Genomic DNA, 16,254 nt, shown 5'->3' with positions numbered 1-16,254 from the left:
CTCTATTGTCATTAGAATTTTGTAATAAATAAACGAGCTGTAACAATGTAAGCAAATTTAATGAATGTTAGTCTTAATGAATGCTGAGAACTTTGTTACACGCTAATCACATTGAGTACTGACTACTGAACCTATTTCTAAAAATCTCTGAGTATCAGATAGCCCAGTGTGCGGAGTAATTTCTCGCTGACGGGCACTAACATATAACTCACGCACTTCATTTTCTCCAACAGTACATATATCAACAGCTTCACAATAAATTCCAATTCCAAATTCGAAATCATCACGAATTCCACTCAAAAGCAATTATTTAAGGCCCGTCCCATCCTCTTGGGCCACAATGCACCGCAAACTGTTGTTCGGAGCAGCACGTGACCTTTTGTTGACATTTTCCGCTCGGGTTTAGGACGCAACCACGCTAGATTGACAATTCCAACTGCTTCGTATGCCTGTTTGTTTCAAACTGCACGTTTTAGGACGAGATTTCTAAAATTACTTATGTGGTTCTGATCTGTGCTTTAGTTTGGATTTGGTTTTTGGTAGAATAGTCTTTTAAATGTCTTATTTCTAAGATCAGTAAAAGGTTAATTTCGTCATTTATCAGCATAGAAACAACGCCTATTTGGCGTAATCAGGCAAAATGTCCTTAAATCTCACAAACCACTTATTCTCCCTTTATAATGATTTGAATTAAATTCCACCTCATTCTGGTCCATACGTTCTCAACCAATGCCATTCATTCCGACGACAGAAATACTGGGACCCATACATGTGGACTTTTGCACTCAGTCCACACCCCTTCTAGCGTTTGACATCGGCTGTCAAAATATCGAACAACTGCCGGCTTTAGGCGTTATACGTACACGTCAAGAGAGCTATTTTTGCACGAAATGTATTTTGATAAGCGATTTAATGAGAAAATTGTGCCAAAATAATTTCTGTACGAAGCGGTATCGGATTTTATTGGGTGTTGATTGAGAGAAAGGTTAAGCTTGCGTTAAATTTATGACCTAAATGCCTGAGTTGCGTTAAACCTCTGTTTATTATCATGAGCTTATGTTGATCAAATTAATGGTATCCAAGTCTACATGTACTTGATCCCATTAAAGTACTCAGCAGTACTTAACAGTAAATCTCTGACAAGACCAAAATTGTCGCCGTAGATTTTAGCTAGTACTAGAAAATCTCTAACTAGATCTTGCTTCTTCAAGCTGGTGAAGATGGCGATTCTTTTAGTTGTAAAAAACTCTGTCTTTTAATCCTGCCTCTTTTTTGTCACCTATCACAAAGTGAAAATTAAAACACAATTCGTAGCACTCAAAACTGTGTCTACTTAAACATCGTTTGGTTATCTATCAAGGCTAAGACAAGACCAAGACTCAAACTACATTCAAGACGCGAACAACAGCCCATTATCACATTTAGAAGGTTTCAATCCTATTAGAGTTATTAATTTACCGATGGCTGATTACATCTCATGCTCATTAAAGTAAGTAATATTGCTCTATTTACGAAACCTGATACACTTTTGATCGGCGATGCGTGAGTTTTAACGCCCATTTCAAACCGGTTTGACTACTTGCGCCGCTCGTTATTTATGCTAGATAAATGTTTATGTATGAATCAATGTTTATTTTTAGTATTTGTTTTTGTGAGTTTATGGGGCTTTGCAGTGAAAGGTGTTTTGGTTTTGGCTGTAAAAAGGGAACGATTTGCAATAATTACAAATACAAAAATCTATAAAAATAAAATGTGATCGATCTAGCTACTGGTCAATCATTTAAATACGGGTTTGAAAGCCAACATGTCTAAAAAGAGCGTGTCTTGTAAGATGACGAAAGACAAAATGTATGGCAGAATACCACGAGGACGATGATAGGTGTTAGTCAATTTTGTCGCATATTTAAAGTTAAATTACTCACTGACCTGAAAGCAGACCGTAACCTATTTGGAAGATCTGCCTAAAAGAAGATTAACTAAATAAAAATATACGTGTATCATCAAAATATTTTAGCCGATCCACAGCTAACGGGTATTTAGAGGCTTACATAAAAAGCAGACGAAGTATGATGACATAGTACTTATAGCAATTTGACACACATAACATGCAACTAAGCTGGACGGATTAATGGGCGATTAAAAGAGTATTAATATAAAAACTGACGCACTGTCATGTATGAAATAAAGTATGAAAAATATTTTTGGTATTCTGTTTAGTGTCCCAGATTATTTGCGATTGATGGAAAAATATTTTCAATAATTTTGACTGCTAAATACCACAGTGACATATTGGTATGACACATACCAGCCTATATACACCTACATTGTATATTTGAAGTACCTATCCGTAGAAAACAAGCCTTAACTCAAAAAGTAAATCTAGGTAAAAACCAGACGCCATTAATATTATTAATTTGGTGGCGTAACTGCGCTTACTAGTGTTTTTCTTTGTTAGTAAATTATTGGGTTTTTTCTACATCTTAGTTTAGGTTTTCACAGAACCATCTGTCTAAGAAAAACTTTCCAAAATTTTCCTTTCTTTATTTACATTACTATTGTACTAATTTTCCTTCACTAAAAAGCTATACGTGCCTACATGTCGAAACACACCCGTACAGCCCTTATTAGCCGGACGGATCTTATTAAAGTAAAGGGTCATTTATAAAACGTTTTACGTCATCCAGGCCGGCTTGCTGTCGGTAAATGCATTAGCTGATTGGCGATTCCATCAGGTCATATTACATTCTTACTTAGCCGTATTGCTTTTTAATTGTTCAGTTTTTTCCATGTTTCGCGCAAAAGAAATTGGTTTGTTATCTTTTCTATAGATTTGATCTGACCTTGGCAGAAAAGTTTTTTTTTTTATAATTCAATTTTATTTAGGGGCTTTTGTTACTTAAGTCAGCCCCACCGTACCCTTTTACAATAATACACTAATTTTAAAGTACTTGTTTCTAAACTGCACAATATTCCGAAATTATTTGGCACAATTGAGAAGATGGTACAGATAATATGGATTGGACTATGCCTACAAGCAGACAAAAAAGTTGTAGTAAAACATCTAACTTAGAGCTAACAAAAATAATATTTTCTTGTTAAAACAAAAAGAAGAAAAGAGCAGTCTCATAATTGAAGTTTTTAGGGTCAATCTGCAACATCACTTAAAGTGTGGCCTTGCGGTAAATAGGACCGTTAAGCTGTAAAATTGGTCCTTCACTCCCTTATTAGGACCGGAGGACTGGTAAGCCCCTTCTCGAAGTTGTCACTTTACCGAACTTATAGTTGGTTATGTAGGAACCGTTGCCTGAGAACTGAACTATACTCTATCTATACTACCTCTAATATTATAAAGAGCATTTGTTGTTTGTCAGTATGTACTCTTAAGGCTTTGGAGCTACTAGACCGATTTGGACCTCTGGTGACATGACGCTATTGTCTAGCCGAAATACGCGAAGTAATTTCCAACAGACGCGGTTTAGGCCAACGGAAACAGGTAACCACTTATAATGTGGATTCATGTGCTCTAGATACATACTAGAAGAAAAAAAAAGTGGTCAAAACCAAGACGATAACTGACAAACGTGCTAAATTGCGGCCGTAAACACATATCCCAAATAGAAATCAGTTACATCCAAATAACAGTTTCGAAACTCAATACCCGTTAATCTTTGACGACCATTAAACGGTAACCCGACTATTTTAAGTGTCCGGCAATATGGACCAATGACGTCGGATCTAATAAGGGACGCTATTCTGCAGTGTAATGGTCCAATTGGCCGAGAAACCGCGCCTGACATTGCACACATACCATGGAGGAAAGAAAGATGACCGGAGATGCCAGGCAGGCAGGTCAAGACTAAGTAGCAGACAGCAGGCATGGTACTAATCAGTTACTAACTAAGGAGGCGCTCGAATATCCTGGCACATCTTTCAACAGATTGGTCTTGATTGATTCCAAAGAAGACTGGTTAGGGCTAGTAACGTTCCTCATCTTCCAAAAAACCGTATTTTGTCGAGCTACTTTCTTAGGAGATACGGCATTATGACATATCCGCTAGTCATTTTGTCCTCCATGACACATGCGCAGCAAGCTTACAACATAACGGCAATGCAAGTTGATAACATAATAACCTGAATGATAGTTTGTGGTGATAATGATATCCGTGGGATGGTTATGGTGTCTATTGGGGGTGTAGTAAAATAACATCTAGTAGACAAAATTTTGGTAGAGTAACTTCCTAGATCATCAGTTTAGTTAAGACTAAGATAAGACTGTTCGAGAAGTTCTGTTTTCTTTATTTTGTACCTAAACTTATTTTGTTAAGATCATCGTCAAAACATAGAGTGTATTTCGTCAATTCTCACTCGTTACTCGTCACTCTAATTCATACAATCCTACACTTTAGTTAGTATCTTTTGTTCATCTAGGTACTACGCAATGATTTTTAAAATTAAATTACTGAACTTTAATTACAATTGTGTCACAACTAATGTATACGATAATTTTCGAAGCTGGTTTAAATGACATTGCATCAAAGATAAACGGATATTAGAGGCGTGAAAGGTAAATATTAAATGTTTTGCAACGATGAAATGTTGGCAATTAGGTACTGGTGAGTGGCACAAACAGTAAGTGCTTAGAGTATCTAACTAACCGGAACCGTCATGAAAACTAATTTCTATGCGAAAAAATCAGCCAACTTACACGAAGCAGAGCAACAAAAAGCGTTCGTTCAGTCCTGAAATTTTGAACACATCGTTTGCACGCATTCGTCATTTTTTTAACTTAACACACGTTTGACTACTATCTCTCCTGATAGTACGCGTCGATAGGTGTAACCAACCCACTATTTACTTGATGACTACCAGTACATTAATTAAGAAACATAAACATAATTTAGATATTCGAGTATGAGCGTACTTCTGGCAAAGCGTCTCCAGTTATTTAAATTCTCTAAGAGTAAGTCCGACTATATTGATTGTATATGTGTTACGAGGCTATACGATTGTCGATTATATCTCGTGGGCATTAGGAAGACAAATGGTGTTTTTGGGATTGAATGCCTCCATTACAATGTAGCTCTTGATCTAGATAGATATGCGTAAAGGCATGGTCATACGGAAATTAAACATTTGTATGGATAATTTAAATGGGTTTGATTTTCCTTTGCTTAATTCAATGTAACAAATGTTTGGCAAAATTTTCGAAGACACGGAAATCTCAAAGTACTCGTAAGTATATAATTGTGTAGGAATTAATTGGCTTAAAATAATTTTTCATTGTTCACGTCATTTTCTTTATAATTCAGTTTGAACCTAGTGCGGATATGACTCAAATTAGTGGTGTTCAGTAGTTTAGGAGTTTCTTTACATATTATTATAATATGTTTATTTCATAATCCTGTCCTTATCCCAATCGATTACTTCTTTGGAATTGTTTCTTTGCTCGTCCTCATCATCATCTAGTTAACTAAAAACAACACTTATCACAATACGACACCAATAACAATAGAACAAATTAAACAGATACTCCGTCCTCAATTTCAATGAAAATTTCGTTCCAAAGACAACAGATAAACACTCCTCAATGGCTTAGTAGCAAATACATATTATTTCAAAACCGGTTCAGTTAATAGTGCAATAGCTTGTATCTAACAGTTCGGTACATGAATGTAATTTATAATGACGTCACGAAAGATAAGGTTAATAACAGAGGGGTATGTAGGCATTAAGTGGTCGTGATGAGTATATTTTTATCTGATAAGTCTCGGACATTTGAATGACGTTGTTATGCGATTTCTTATGGTGGAAAATCGATTATTCTTATGGTTTTTTTCCTACATGAATATCTTTTTGTAATGCCTTGAAATAATAGTTGAGAGCCTTTAACTTATCATGATTGAAAAAGTCGAGTCAAAATGTTTTCCGTTTCTGTGTTATTTTTATCTAAGCTTAAATATGCATAGTTATTGAGTTACATAGATTAAAATTAGATACTCATGAAACTAGGCCGAGATTGTTGTAAATCGAATATTCAGTGCTATAAATAACGGTATAACTTAACGACTTTAGTTTAAAACAACTGTTCCCTTCAGCATGCAATTTATCAAGCAGAACAGATGTAAATGTTGAGTTTTGTTTGTTAAGAAAGTCCAAGTCGTTTCTGTAAGCCAGGGAAATGCACTAATGTGTTAACAATGCAGGCATTTTCACATGGTTTCATACTTAAAGAAACTATAAACATTTCATATGAAACAAAAACTTCTGTAGAACCAAAAAAATTACTGTTTATAAAATATCACGTACAAAAATAACATAAAAATCTATCGCTCTAAGGTTTGCTGTTAGAGAACCCAGTTCTGGGTTAAGCTCGCCTTTGTACATGTCTTCTCTGTGTTGTGTGTATTTTTATATGTTTTTGTGTACAATAAAGAATAATAATAAAACCAACAGACGGACATGTGTAGGCATTGCAACACTGCTAGTGAAACTATACAGCACATCACAGGTGCCTGTAAAGCATTAGTACAAACTGACTACAAGCATCGGCATGATCAGGTTGCAGCCATAATTCACCAGCAATTAGCTCACAAATTTAAACTTATAAAAGATATGATACCATATTACAAATATAAACCAGAAACAATATTAGAGAACAGAAATCACAAGATCTACTGGGACAGAACGATAATTACGGACAAAACCATCCATTACAATAGACCGGATATAACCCTTCATGATAAAACCAACAAAACCGTATACTTAATAGACATAGCCATCCCTAACTCGCACAATATTCAAACCACAATATCTGAAAAACTCAGCAAATACCAAGACCTCGCAATAGAAATCAAGACGCAGTGGAAAGCCCAAACAGTACATATTGTCCCCATAGTTCTTTCCACCACTGGTATCATACCAAAATCGCTCAAACAAAGCCTCGACACTCTACACATGCCCAGTTACACAGTACACATGCTCCAAAAAGCTACAATCCTCAACACCTGCCGCATCACCCGAAAGTTTCTAACTTCATCTACTTTAACATCCACATTTTCTATTTAATTATTACCCCCTTACACACTTGGCTCCGGCCCGTGTGCAAGGATTTTTAATACTCCCAAAAGGGAAGGAAACAAAACAAGATAAACAAAAATAATAATAATAAAAATCGCAAAAAAAATAATCATGTTACAGTTCTACAAAAATGGAAACGAACAATATTTGTATGAATGTAAAAGATTAAAAGTAAATATGTATGCGGACGTCAATCATTGCGTTTCGGTCTATCAGTGCACGGTTTGAATTTCACGTCGAAATATTTGTAAAGACAATAATATTGAAATGTTTTTATAAAAAATATGATCGATATGAGTAGTCTATTTACAAAATATAATATAGGTTGTACCTAATTTATGAAATAAAAATTTTCTAGTTCATTATTTCTTTGCATGCGTATTGACTAAAATTGAATACCATAGAGACCCATTTTCATTATGTCACTTACATTTTATAAATTAGTTCTTAATTCCGAGTATTGCGGTTACGACGAAACGCGAATTAATATAATTTCATTGCGGTTTTATATTTAAGTAAGTACCCACTCGGTCATTAAATTCTTAGCTCTAAATGTTTACCTGTTTCCTTTTCTAAATGCTTTATTTAATGTCTGATGTTCTTGTCTCTAAAAGTTTCAAGAGGTTTTAAGTTAGGAATAAAATAATTTACATTATTGTTATGGGCTCTTATCTTGTGTTATATAGTATTGTGTTTCATAATTTTAGAAATAAATAAAATAAAAATATGTCTGAAAAAATTATAAAAATCACGACACCTCAAATGTCATTAGAACCTCTAAGAGGCTCAAGCTCATAGGCATAAAATATGAGAAATTAATTAATTAAGACGATCGATGTTAATCTTTGACCACTCGCGGCATGTGTCATTAATGTTAGGTAAGTCACAGTGCGTTGGCGCAGACGTAAGGTGTCGCATTCAATTAATAACGATCTACGGCTAGCCTTGGCGGCAGAATATTTATTTTCAGTTCAAATGCCAGTTAGATATTAGGTAGATTACTTATACAATGTTCGACGTGCCCAGCTTCTGTTTAAATCTATAGTCTTTGTTATTTTTTATTTACTATGCAAATTATTGTGTAGCTAATTAGTCGGCTAATTGACTAAACAAAGCATCATAACTGGTTGCTTCGTAATATTTTAATGTTATTCAAGGAACATCTTATTTAGAATAAACCTTAACAAATTATTCACTGTAGGTAACTAAGTAAAGCCAAAATACATATTTAGTACAAAAATTCATCAAGGAAATTAGTTGGCGGTTTTAGGTAATTTATTTTTGCTTGCCTCTTCATTTTTCACGTTGCCGTTCAAAGGTCAAAACCTTTGAAATAAGTGGAGCAGAGAGCGGAGCGAAGCCGCTTTTTCTTTGAAAAACTTGTAAGGCTGCACAGTTTGACTTACAAAATGAACATTAACAGTTCATTTTCAACTAGGTTGTTTTATTTACTCCATTTTAGAACAGTTTGCACGATTAACCGACTTCTTTCGTCTATCATTTATAAGTAGAATTCTTGCAAATAAAAAGGTTGACTTCCCAGTAAACTTCAGGTTTGATAAGTCTTTTGAAAATATCCGATATATTGAAGATATCCATGGTAAATCAGAGCTGGATTCTTCACTCTTTCACACACTCAATCTCAAACCTAGAAAATAAATCCTCCTTTCAAATGGATTCCATATTCAAAACCGACAGATAAAAGAAAACAACTGGCCAGTATGTTCTCACACCTCATTTCACAAAGCTACTTTTGGAGCGAATGTTCCGAAACGATCGTTTTTCTACCTAAAGTTCGGAACGCACCTTTCAATCGTATCTGAGGGCACGGCAGTGCCCCAGCCAAGACTCGAGCAAAACGGGCACGGCCGTACCATCTTTTCTCGAAGCGTTTCGCGGCTATTTCAGCCCGCTGTATTTTCCTTGTGAACAAAGCTAGGAGTTTAGGTTTTCGATGACCAAGAGTAAGTATTAGAACAAGCTCAGTCTCAAAATTACAAAACATTTGAATACATAGTTTACGAGTTATGAGCGATCAAAGTTACACCATTTTGTCACTGACTCACTCACTGACCGATCATCAAAAGTCTAAGGTACTTCTAGCAAACTTAGAACCTTCAAATTTGGCACCAAGATAGGTTACTAGCTACATATAAAGGGAAAATTATAAAAACCTTAAAACTTAATAAAAAAATAGGAAACAAATTTATATTTGCGGTTTTTCAAGAACATTGTGTATGAATTTTGACTGCATTGATAACTTTGTTATTTATTTATGTACAAAATGTTACTATTTGTTTTATTGTTACGTAGTGTGGTATATTGTTATTATGTATTAAATAAATATACATACATATGAATAAAAAAGCTAGGTTAAAATGAAATGAACAATGATAAAATCTTTCATATTAATGCAGTGCGATACATACTGCATGCTCGCTCGATAGATGGCGTTGTCCTGGTCTAAATCGCGCTATGGTTTCGTTACATAGCTTAGTATAAGTAGTACTTTAAAAAAAAATCTAATAATTACATGTGATAGCCCATCTACCTCTGAAATAATTTTTTTTTGTTCTAAAAGATATTTGATTCAAAAATTCGTCAATTTCGAAAATGATTAGTTTATTTAAAAAAAAATGTTGTTTACGTGCTACTTTAGGTCCACATATTTAGTTTGTTATATATTTAGTTAGTTGCATGTAAGTTAATTTAATTTGTTATATAGAAGAAAGAGACCTACAAAAAATAAATTAGATCCCATCAAAAACATTAAATGTAAAAAAAGCCAATCCTCTACGCAGTTCCTCCACCGTAAAAAGTTTTGAGATCGCATAGAAGCCAAGTCCTGTTCAACTTTAATTGTAATAATAAATCAACATTTTGTGACTATATCAATTATATAGTTTTGTTCATATTACAATAATATTGTCTTGGCCATGAGCACAAGTTAAAAGTCGCTCCTTGTAATAATGTGTAAATACCATTGAATTGATAAATTCTATATGGACATGATTTTACGATTGGACTGATTATGCACTGAAGAACTTAGACAAGGACTTAAAAGACTTAGAATTTGAGATCACCATGGACTAAACATCCGCCTTAGTACATGTGCAGTTCAGTGATGGATGATACTGACTGTCATTTAGTAACGATTGAATAAACTAAATGTATTTAATTCTGTGATATTAAACTCCATGTTTGACTTTCACCTCTCCAAGATATGCTGTATTATATTTGTAGTTTATTGTGCTCATGGCCAAGTCAATATTATTGTAATGTGAACAAAACTATTTAATTGATATAGTCACAAAATGTTGATTTATTATTACAATTAAAGTTGAACAGGACTTGGCTTCTATGCGATCTCAAAACTTTTTACGGTGGAGGAACTGCGTAGAGGATTGGCTTTTTTTACATTTAATGTTTTTGATGGGATATCAGTGTACCGTATATGGTAAAAAAATGTATTGGATGGGCTGAACATCATTAGTTTCTAAGGATAATGGTACAGTATAAGATATGCGAATAGGTGCTTAGATTTTTTTTTAATATTCAAAAGTAATTATTTCTGCACATTTTTTTTTATTCTGATCAAAGTGGAACTGCAAAAAAAGAGTTTCCAATAACTTTTTATAGGAAACTCGTATTCTTAAGCCATTTCTTTGACCTTAATTGGATTCTTGAGCCTGGTTGTTCTAGAGCAGGCAAAGCAAAATTATAAATCCTACTAGAAAAGTTAGTAAAAACAATAACGAAATCACTATTTCACCATCTGAATTTAAAACTTCAAACAGTGGTTGGAAATGATGAAAGTTTTGCGACAGCTGAGCTTTATGGCAAGAAAGTTTAAATGGCTCTTACGCCACTATTGCAGTTGAATTTGCTAAACATACCACCGACTTCTCAAAGAAGAGGTCCTCAATACAGATTTTTGTATTTTTCTTATCCATAGTATTTTCAACTAACCCTCCATCACTATTAACCCCAACGACTTTTTCCAAAAACAAAAATAGGTTTCCAATCTGACTGGGTACGGTTGAATACCAGTATTTTACAAACTACGAACTGGAACGTCCAATCACTGAAACCTACACGATACTTTTTAGTTTTCAGTTAGAATTTCAGAGTTCTGAATCAGTATCAAAGAGCCAACAATAAACTGACTGGGTACCTCTAACTTTACATTCATCATCATCATCTTAGCATAGCACTCCCCTAATGCCTAAAAAGGGTTGGTTAGAAGCGATCTGCATCACACCTACCCACTGCCATTGTGGGATCATCACACCATTTCGTTGGTGGCCATCCTAAGCTTACTTCATAACCGCCACAACAAAACTTCTAATCTAATCTAAAGCTGGAACATCATCCTAATACTCTTATAAAACCGAGTCAACTATTCGCTTTCCATTTACGGACACAGTGTCAGCTTTGGCAAGGAATTTGTATAGATGTTATCACACTGATTCAATATGGGCTTCACGCGAAAAATCCCGTGTTAATTGACGCGTATTTCCTTTTATAGACTCCGGTTTATGTCTGCAAGTTTTTTTTTCTATGCGACTCCGATAAGTGATTTATTAAGCCGTTAGATATTATATGATACTAGGAGGTAGAATGTCATAAAATATTTGTGATCTATCAATCTGGTAAAATAGCTTCGTGTTATGGAGCGCATTCTGAGGAGTTAATAAAAATAATCTTTAGTATCTTAAGATTATGAGCGTAGATAACGTTACATTCTTGTTTGAAAATGGAAGTGTATGTGTCGGATATGGTTCAGTCATTTTGGAACATTGATTTGATGATAGTGAGAACCTATACCAGTCTGCTGTTTGATCGTATTTTATTTTTATGGAAGCACTTATAGACATCGTCATTCCATTTTTTTTCTTCTAAAGTCCTCTTCTTATCCTCAAAGAGCCCTCTAAAACAGATGTGCAAAAACGTTCATTCCTACTTTCGCTCGTAACTCTCATTCATCCACAGACTTGAAAAGCAATACTTTTAGTAGGAACTCACTCCGTCTTTACAGCTCTTACAACTGAACCTTACGTCAGAGCATATGGGTAAGAAACTTTCCTTAAACTGCCTTCATTTTGTGAATTCATAGCAAGTTATACGTCATGTCTTGAACTGACGTGAACAAATACTTCAGTAGTTCGGGAACTTTGATGCGGAGTAAGTCTTTGCTTTATGATGGCAAGTATTTGATAGTTCACGTGATGTGGGATGTTTGTAATTTGTGTAATGAGCTTATTTGTTGTCTTCATAGAGGTAGTTATTAGCTACCTGTGAGTGGGAGGAGTCAATTTTATTGTGTTTAGTGGTATGTACTTGAAGATGCTGCCAATTATATTTAACACTTCTTTTCAGTAACTTTGAGTTTTTAAACTGAGTTTCAGAATTCGGAATACAGTTAGAAAAGAAAAGAAAGAAAAGCTGCAAATCTTATCAAGGAATTAATCAATTAGTTCCATTCAGTTACATTATAGATAGTGTTATATGGACATCTTTGGCATCGAAATATTCACTTAATGCCTTTTTCAGAATATTGAAACCAAATGCTATTCATGTAGACGTGACACTAAGTTACTGTTGAATACACCTACCTAAACAGCACTAACATCCAAGTCTGACATTTGTGACCCAACTTCTGCTAGCAAACTTAGCTTAGTTCAGGACTTGTTCTAAACTAAACACATCATCCCGGCTTACAATCAGCGCCATTAGATGGATTAACCTCCGAATCTACAGGTGTATCCGTGTATCAAAGGGGATTGCAATCCGTGCGCCAACTGACCTATTATGTTAAGTAGGTCATTATCCAAATTAATACGTACAGGCGATAATTGGCGTGTGATGATATATATTGTGTTCCTACTTCATCTAATTTTGTTCTATTTTTAACCACACCATGGTCGATCTGTCAAGTTTTTCGCAATGAGGGGTCGTCTTCCAATGTAACTAGATGCATCTGGGTAGACCAGTATTTGACAAGGATGAAATGTCTACCTGAACTCCTCAATCCAGCTATTTTGGCAAATACCATAGGTTTTATAAACATTTTACAAAAACGATTAAGTGCCTAGTAAAAAACTAACATTCAGTCAGCTGTTAGCGATAGTAGAGCAAATCGGCAACCAGACATAATATTAAATGGACTAAATCGAACAACGATTTTTTTTCGAGTTTTTCTAGAAAGACATCGAAATACAACGAGTATATAACGAAACAAAATACTTCAGACCCGTGAATCAAATCAATCGCCATACCCACGAGAGCGTCGTTTTATATTCCAATACATAGTTTGTTTCTTCTATCAAAAACATTCTGAAATCCGTGCAGCAAATTGTATGACTCCCAATTCACCCAGATTGCGAACTTCGCTATAAAACAATGTCTAGGCTGTAAAACATTTACAAGATGTAGGCGTACCGTGACAGTTTGAAAGGGTAGCCTTTCCATTGTTCAGCCATTTAATTAGGGACCAAAAGCCAACACTCCTAGTGACCTTTGAGTACTCAGTACCATTTCCAATTAATTTATAAGGTGTATTATGTTTCTCTAGCCTTTGTAGTGGTTATGTCAAGCTTTTCTCGTATTAATTTGCTCTTTTTATTGTAACAAAGACTTTTATGTGAGAACTTGTTATTATGTTAATTAATTAATAGTGAAAATGTTTCAGCTTGCAGAGGATTAAGTCGGGTTTTATTCCGAATACCTGCTCGTTTATTATGAGCAAATATTAATTAAATGTGTCAAAGAAAAACAGAAGGTGAGGAGAGACATAGGTCCGTTATGCAAAAGGCTTAAAAATTGTATTGTGAAAACTGTGATAAATTATTTGTCTCATATTTATTTATACCAGAAGTACATGCAGTCAAAATCTCAATGAAAAATACCACAAAAACAAGAGACCAAACTCCAATTTTACGCAACTGGAAAACGAGGCCTATTGTCCTCAAAAGCAAAAACTGCAAGCCATTTAAACGCGTACCACAAAAAATCTCGATTCTCGATACAACAAACGATTCTACTCGATACTCGATTCGCTGTCGATCGCAGCGCATTGGAGCTCGGTTTTGCTTCACCCCATGTGGTCTGGAGCAACAGCCGTGCACCGCGGTCTGACATTGTGTACATGACGGTTAAGCTTGATACACAATGTGGGAATAAATGAGAAAATCATAAAAGCGATGTATCGATTTGTTAGTACAAAGGACATTGTGTTGAACATTATAATTAAATGCGTTTATGGAACTATTGTTTGTGACTTTTTTCTTTCTGAGTGCAGAATTTTTAACTTCGTTCTTTTTCATTGAAGTTCGTCCACATTCCAAGGAAACTATGTTCCGAGCCCTGCTAGGAAGTATCTTTTACCTACATCTCCGTGCTCTAGATATCAAATGTCGCCCTGGCAAATATTTTTTCCAAGAGTATTTATAATCTTCGCGAAAATGGAACATTCACTTCTCCATACTCGGATTTTAAAACATTTTTCAGACATAAATTAGTGTCTTAGTAATGCTTTAAAGTGGCTACTCGCCCTAAACAACGAGTTAGGCACGGTGCAGTGGGTGCGTGCGGTGGCGGCGGTCAGCCGAACAATATTGTATCTTTACCGCGCCAATTCTGTGTCACATTGTGCGGTAGTAAAAGGAAGTTTATAATAGTTAATAGAGGAAGAAATGTAGATTTTTTTCACATGCTATTTCATATATTTTACCTAAAGTTTTATTTTTCTTTACCTGATTTTATGTGTGGCAAATGAAGACACATAAGAATATGTCAAGACAAACAAAAAATCTAGTGAGTATAACCGTGTGTTAGATAGTTTGCACAACAATTTCTTAAGAAGTAACATCTCATACATACATAGGTTTGTCCTTAACAATATTTTCATAGATACCGATAATTTTGCAAACTGACCCACATTTCCTGCCTCAAGTTTGCGTAAACTTCAAGACATAATGAAGAACGACACCTCACGATTATCGTCTTAACTTACATACATAGTAGTTTAGTAATTACGTGCTTAATAATCCTTAGCTGTATATACATTATAATATAGCTAATCTGTAATTAATGCAAATTAATACATTATAACGTACTCTTGTTGCCTACTGTCTAAAGTTTGAGGGTTGTTGTGATAGTATTCGGCTCCAATTATTATTGTTGTAGTTCACTATTCTAGGTCTAAGTTTGTGTCAAAATGTAATTAAGATTTGTGAGTCAATCTTATCTGCCATTAGGTTGATATTTTTCGCTCTTTTATGAAAAAAAAAGTTCTGAAAACGGTTATGTCTGGAACTAGAAGATCGATTTTTTAAATGCTCTAAGTACTAATGTAAAAAATCTGAAGAATTTATTTATTAGATTAAACGCACTATTCAGAAAGCACCTACTGGACCGCTTTGAAAAAAGATTCCTGGTTAAGCTGGGTACTCACTTAGAAGTGTAGCACGTAACGTATCAGATACGGTATCAACCTGCAAGTGGGTACGGCGCGTCCACGGTCCTCACGAGCACACTGCGAGCCGCCTTTGTGTTCGTAGCGAAACCGCCACTCGGCGGGTCACTGCGAGCTTACAGCGCTCCACGCGCGAGCGGCTTGCAGCGGGCTCGTGCTTACGTACTCACTTGATACCGTATCTGATACGTTACGTGCTACACTGCTAAGTGAGTACCCAGCTTAATACACTTAATTTTATGTTGATGCGTAGAAAGGTGTCACGGGGCGCGGTTGAAAACGATGGCCGAAGATAGTTTAACACAAGTAAAATAAAACAAAAGAAATGCTGAGTCGTTTCATTTTATTTCCAAAACTGAGAACGAAGACAGCATAACAATTCTCACTTAACCAAATAAAACAAAAGCCATTTCATTGAACATTACTTTTCGTACACAAAAGAAACTTTTGGACAGTGTTCAAAAACTCGTTTTAAATAGCCCAGTTTCACAGTTAAATCGTTGAATCTTCAGTTATAGTTCGGCCATTCAGAGAATGCGTTCCTGACACGTCGCGATTGAACTGACGACGTAACTTTGCAATGGCGTTGCAGTTACGATAAAAATATTTTTGCTGGTTGTTTACCGTTTTAACAATTGAGGAGCATTAAAACAACATTATTATATCAATAATCAATGAATGTTATAATTTTGTGCCAAACT

At 35.1% G+C, this 16,254-nt stretch overlaps 1 protein-coding gene across 3 annotated transcripts in view; it reads left to right on the top strand.

The window, feature by feature from the left end:
• Positions 1-16,254, top strand: part of LOC124646375 (calcium/calmodulin-dependent 3',5'-cyclic nucleotide phosphodiesterase 1) — a 184,097-nt gene that overhangs the window by 11,116 nt on the left and 156,727 nt on the right. The gene's annotated exons all lie outside the window — the stretch shown is intronic.

Source organism: Helicoverpa zea, chromosome 3 (genome assembly GCF_022581195.2).
Source record: "Helicoverpa zea isolate HzStark_Cry1AcR chromosome 3, ilHelZeax1.1, whole genome shotgun sequence".
Classification (NCBI taxonomy): Eukaryota; Metazoa; Arthropoda; class Insecta; order Lepidoptera; family Noctuidae; genus Helicoverpa; species Helicoverpa zea.
The sequence above is the reverse complement of the archived record's forward strand: the minus strand, read 5'-3'. Positions and strand labels throughout refer to the sequence as shown.